The sequence below is a fragment of the Mirounga leonina genome, unplaced genomic scaffold (genome assembly GCF_011800145.1).
Source record: "Mirounga leonina isolate KUSES-001 unplaced genomic scaffold, KU_Mleo_1.0 Mir_127, whole genome shotgun sequence".
Lineage (NCBI taxonomy): Eukaryota > Metazoa > Chordata > Mammalia > Carnivora > Phocidae > Mirounga > Mirounga leonina.
In genome coordinates this window covers 47,631,431-47,638,233 of record NW_023270316.1, presented here as the reverse complement: position 1 = coordinate 47,638,233, position 6,803 = coordinate 47,631,431, and positions in this window count along the sequence as shown.

The window sequence follows — 6,803 nt, the reverse complement described above, 5'->3', positions numbered from 1 at the left end:
CTTATTCCACTATTAAAACTTAGGTTTTCACTTTTTCTAATATTCTTTTTTTAACTCTAAAATTTATGTAAATTTATATTACCATACTAGTCAGAAGTGGCTTGAATATGTTAAACTTGAAAAAAAATAAGTAAATCAATTTTCCTTTTATTAAAAAATGACCATACTTTGCAGTATGAGTGGTTATACAAATTTTCACTTGTGTTTGTGATCTCTAGCAAGACCTAGAGAAATTATGTGTTTTAAAATATTTCATTATGCCTATAAAAAATTACATACAAAATGAGTTGTTATAAAAATGAGAAATTAAATTACTTTTGCCCTTAATTTTTAAGTCTAAGAAGAAATGAAAATCTATAGTTGTATTTACATCTTTATTTTTTTTATTTTATTTTATTTTTTAAATTTTATTTTATTATTTTATGTTAGTCACCATACAATACATCATTAGTTTTTGATGTGGTGATCCATGATTCATTGTTTGTGTATAACACCCAGTGCTCCATGCAGTACATTCCCTCCTTAATACCCGTCACCAGGCTAACCCAACCCCCCACACCCCCCCTCCAAAACCCTCAGTTTGTTTCTCAGAGTCCATAGTCTCTCATGGTTCATCTCTCCCTCTGATCCCCCCCCCTTCATTTTTCCCTTCCTTCTCCTAATGTCCTCCATGATATTCCTTATGTTCCACAAATAAGAGAAACCATATGATAATTGACTTTCTCTGCTTGACTTATTTCACTTAGCATAATCTCCTCCAGTCCCATCCATGTTGATGTAAAAGTTGGGTATTCATCCTTTCTGATGGCTGAGTAATATCCCATTGTATATATGGACCACATCTTCTTTATCCATTCATCTTTTGAAGGGCATCTCAGCTCCTTCCACAGTTTGGCTATTGTGGACATTGCTGCTATGAACATTGGGGTGCATATGGCCCTTCTTTTCACTACATCTGTGTCTTTGGGGTAAATACCCAGGGGTGCAATTGCTGGGTCATAGGGTAGCTCTATTTTTAATTTTTTGAGGCACCTCCACACTGTTTTCCAAAGTGGCTGTACCAATTTGCATTCCCACCAATAAGTGTAAGAGGGTTCCCCTTTCTCCACAACCTCTCCAACATTTGTTGTTTCTTGCCCTGTCAATTTTTGCCATTCTGACTGTTGTAAGGTGGTATCTCAATGTGGTTTTGATTTGAATTTCCCCGATGGCTAATGATGATGAACATTTTTTCATGTGTCTGTTAGCCATTTGTATGTCTTCTTCAGAGAAGTGTCTGTTCATGTCTTCTGCCCATTTTTTGACTTGATTATTTGTTTTCTGGGTGTTGAGTTTGAGAAGTTCTTTATAGACCTTGGATACCAGTCCTTTATCTGTAGTGTCATTTGCAAATATCTTCTCCCATATGTATTTACATCTTTAGAATGCAAAGAACTATATAATCAATACTCAGCCATTAAACCAAAATAAAATTAAGTAATAAAATTGAAAATCCTTGGATTATTACAAAATATTTAGTTATTTTTCTTTAATTTTAGAAAAATTTTCTAAAATTTTAGACACTTAGGAGTTATAGTAAAATATATTGTTGACATTTTCTGTCTTTGAATACATATGAATATCACCTGATAGTTTGTATTCTTGAAAAGTCTTGTGGCTTGCTTCGCAAAACATACAAGTTTACGTTTCAATGCATTGGCTAATGCTCTTATATCCTTCTCAACAAACTAGATTTACAGCTTTCACAGCTTCCTACAAATATCAACTCTTGACTCTTATAAGAACTTCACTAACACTATTGGTTATATTTGATGAGTGATGTAAAAGCTAATAAACAGACTATTTTTTCAAGATTGAATACCCTTTTTACACATCCACTTCCTTATTTCTGTTACTTATCAATGGAGGAATTACTGCAAATATCTAATATATCAAATATAATAATATGAACATATTTCCTAATAAAATAATCACTAGTATATTTCATAGGCATAGAAAAATACCAGGAAAAATAAAAAGAAATTGTCTGAAAAACATTGCTTGAAATGGTATAAAGTTTTGAATAGTTTGATAGGAAAACTTGAAGTATATAATTGCCTATTTCAAAGTGTGTGAAAGTTCCTAGTTATTTATGAATATTTGAAGTTATTTTCTTCATTCCTTGTTAATTGCTTGTGACAGCCAAGAGTTAAAATATGGGTGTCCTCTTATATAATGTGGGAGAACAGCTGCAACACAGTCTGCTTCTGCTGATGCTCTTGACAATGTGTCTCTTAATGCCCTAAAAACAGCTTCTCCCTGCATGGCTGTTACTTCACACTTTCAGGCTCAAACAATTGGCCTAGTGAAATATTCAAGTGCCACACTGCGGAAAATCCATTTCCACCCATCGCAAAGAGATAGCAAGACAAATTTGCAGTGAGGACAGAAAAACAAAACAGATTATTGGCAGCCATGATTGTCCTGGTTTCTTAAGAGCACACAAGCAAAACATTTAACTTTGTGAAGAAGTTTTTATTATTGTGTACTGACTTGTTATGATTTAAAATCCATGTTTTGAAAGCTTGCTTTGGACAAAGTTGTTTGCCAGTTAAACCTGTTTTGATGAAATTGTATTGAAATTGGATACAAGGACTTTCTTATTGAACTCTTGTACCTGGAGTGGAGAGGTACATTGTGTCATTGACATCATAGTAACATCAGAGGCAGACTTTTAAACTATAAAAAAACGAAAGCTTTAACCAGCAAATCAAGTGTTCAGTCTATGCAAGGCTGTGCTTTTTTGATCTTTTTTCCAGGGATACTGGGTCACTTGCTCCCACTGTGGCCAGGCTACTCTTGGTTAACAGAGGTAGTTAAACTGCACAGCAGTCTAAGAAGAGAAGGAGCATCCGTTTCTGCCTTGACAAGCCTACTCCCCATAGGCAGTGGTGCAAGCTGTGTTAACAGTTCATGGAGTAATAACCTTCAGTGCAGCCCACCTTGCTTGCTAATACCAGAGAAGTCACCCACCAGTGACACGCCCCACCAGTGAGGGACCTAAGCCCCAGCTAATAACCCAGCTTTTAATTGAAAGGACGGACTCCACCAAGAATCAATTCATAGAAAGTTACACCTCAGCTAAATTTGGACTTTCTTTCTTTCATCTCCCTTTTGCCTAGAATAATATAATTAATCCATCATTGGTTTGAAGTATGTTATTTCTTTATTGGCTTATTAAAAGACATTATCCAGTATGCAATTGGCTTATGAAACATTTTATTATAATTCTCACAGTGAACCTGTGTTAAATAAATTATTGGTGAAGTCTCAGTCTTTGAACATAATTTGCCCCAAACAAAACATTTATCATCTCTGTTTATATGTAAAATTGTTCGCGGAAAATTACTCAAGGTATTCAAAAAAAAGGATTACAGAAAAATCAAAGGTTTGCAGAGATAAAACAGGTAAAAAGTAAATTTAACTCTAGCATAAGTAGTAATTCCCCTGCTGAAGTTAGGGACACCAGTGGCAGAAAAGCCCCTGAAGATATTTTATTTGTTCCTTGGGAACTTTTGAATTGGCCCCTAAAATAGATTAAAAGTTTTTCTCTAGGCAGCTTTCACATGACTTGAGCCAGGGATCTTCCCTCACTTCACCAAGATAAATTCTTCTACAGATTAATATCAGAATCATTATTTGCTGTGTGCCTCCTGCTAGTGAGACCTGCTAGTTCATGAAATAATTTCCCTGGGGAATTGCTTCTACCCACCGTCTTTAGTCATTTAAACCTGGTCTAAACAAAACTCTTCATTTAACATAGGAAAATACACTGCCTGATAAAGTATGAGCTCTGTGATCCCAAGTATCTGTCCTCTTAAAAAAGGCCCTATAGTTCATGTGAATAAATCTTGGTAAAGGATTCTTGGGTCTTCGATGGAAGTAGATAAACACAAAGTAGTAATGGAAGGAATTTTTTAAATATATCTAATCTCTACACATCTGTCTATATTTCCTATCACATTAAACAATAGTAAAATGAATTAAAACTTTTTAGGCATATAGAACTTGTCTATACAAGTACCTTCAATCATAATTAGGAAATGGGTTAAAATCTGTTATCAACATATCTAATCAATGTGCTTACATAAATGAGTCTCAGGACAGAGTGAAAATGTGTTCAATTACTTGGAGAAGATACTTAAGCACAAAAAAAGGAAGTAGAAAGCACTCTACGTCTAAATAAAATCCAGGAAATGTAAAATGTAAAACCAGAGACATTAAATAAGTCCAGAAAGCTGTGAGCAAAAATGTTCACTCTCAACAGAGACCGCCAAAGGCACAAATATGCAGAGGACAGTACTAGAGTTTTAATAATACTTAAATATTTATTAAACTTCTTAATTTTAGTAGAAAGCAAAGTGTCTATAAGCAGTTTATGATTCAGGAAAGAAACTTCATTACACAAATAAAATGGCTAATGAATCTTAAAAGGTTATCTGGCAGAATATGTGAAAAGAGAAGTGTTTACTCACTAATGAGAAAATGAATTGATGAGAGAAACCTGATGCATATTAAAACATGACCTGGCTTTGCTTAAGTCTACCCTTCCGTTACAGCCGTGCCTATTTTAACAAGAACTGCATTGACTTCCAGATTATAGACTCTCAAAATCAAAAGATACTCATTTTATCAAACAATGTAAAAGGCTTTGATTTATTTTTATAAATTATGAATATGGCAGTAAAGACATTATTACTTTGATGCTGGTGAAAATTTGTATGGGGTAGCCATCAATAAAACATTTCAAGTTTGCTCTTCTTTAAAAGTAGTTATTTTTTCATATTAAGTAATGAGTATTTCATACTTTAAAAAAATGAGCAATGGAAGGGTAGTTTGCACAAAGAACAAACTGTAAGATAGCAATTCTCCATCCCCTAATATTGCTAATATTTTATGCTGTTCTTCTATATTTTCTGATATGGATAGATTGTTTGAATGTGCTATATTTCTACTGCATATGTTGCTGAATACAGAACTTTCCCAAATCATTTTTTTCACTTAATAATATATCATGTAAATTTCCTTATATCATTATATATTCAGAAAAATATTTTAATGATTATGTATTTCAGCCACCATTTACTATGTTCACTATGTTACATACCCACATAATTATATCTTGCCATGAATCTCAATAGACATACAATTTTTACATATATCATTGAGTTTTTACTGGAGTCAGTTTCCTAGTCAAAGGATTAGATTACAGGTAAAAGGATATCAATAGTTGGTTGGCTTTTGATGACTACTGTGAATCTAAAATTTTTTTTCACAATTTATACTCTTGAAATATTAAAAATATTGAAGCTCTTCTTCCTACTTTGTATAAACAAATACATCAATGTTTCTTAATTAGATAAGCATAAATGGAATCTATCATTGGCTACTATTGAAGTCCACCATTCTGTCAATATATTTATTGCTATCTGTTTTCTTTCTCTCTTTCTTCCCTTTTTTTTGGAGGGAGAGGAAGAAATTAACCTACACATTGCCTCATTTTGATAATAGGTGTTACATTTTCTTTTTTCATTGCTTGTGGTTTCAAACTATCAAGTAATCCACCCTTCTTGTTGCTTATTTTAACTGAACAACCCAATCTATGGAGAGTTGAAAATGAAAGTTCTCTTTCACTTGATCTCCTATTCCCCAACTAATGAAACACTGAATAGAGCATGCTGCATAATATTCAAGCATTTTAAAAATCGTATCTCCCTTCATATATACAAATAGTTTTATATAGATATGTTGTATATTTTTATTTTTTTAACTTTCTTTTTTTAAAAAAAGATTTTATTTATTTTTGACAGAAAGAGAGACAGCAAGAGAGGGAACACAAGCAGGGGGAGTGGGAGAGGTAGAAGCAGGCTTCCCGCTGAGCAAGGAGCCTGATGTAGGACTTGATCCCAGAACCCTGGGATCATGACCTGAGCCGAAGGCAGATGCTTAATAACTGAGCCACCCAGGCACCCTGATGTATATTTTTAAACATTATATACTACAATGCATAATTATATACAATCCATAAGTAGAAGTATATGCATATGCTTATTTTTAAAGAAAAATGATCAAATTATACATAATCTATGATTCCTTTCTTTCTAAATTAAGAATATATTAGTAACATTGTTCCACTTTAGCATGTATTGGCTTTGCCTCATACTTTATTAGCTGTATAGTATTCAACTTTTAGATATAGCAAATATATGTAGGCAATGGTGTTATGGGTTAAGCTCTGTTACCCCTAAAGATAAAGAAATCCTAACCCCCACTACCTCAGAATATGAACTCATTTAAATAGGGTCATTGCAGATATAATTAGTTAAGATGAATTCATACTGGCATAGGGTGGGCTCTAATTCCAATATGATTGGTGTCCTTACAAGAAAAAGAAAAATGATGTGAAGAGAAACACATGGGGAAACATGTGACAACAGAGGCAGAGATTAAAGTGATGTAAGTCAAGAATGCCGAAGAATGGCAGCCATCATGAGAAACTGGGATGAGGAAAGGATATTTCTATATAAGCTTGAGAGGAAGCATAGCCCTGCTGGTGTCCTAATTTTGGACTTCTATCCTTCAAAACTGTGAGATTATGGATTTCTGTTGCTTTAAACCATGCAGTCTGTGGTACTTTTTATGGCAGCCCTAGGAAACTAATACAGATAAACATTTTAGGTATTGTTTTTTTTTTCTGTTGTTTTGTTAGTGTGATTACATATATATATATATATATATATATATATATATATATATATATATAT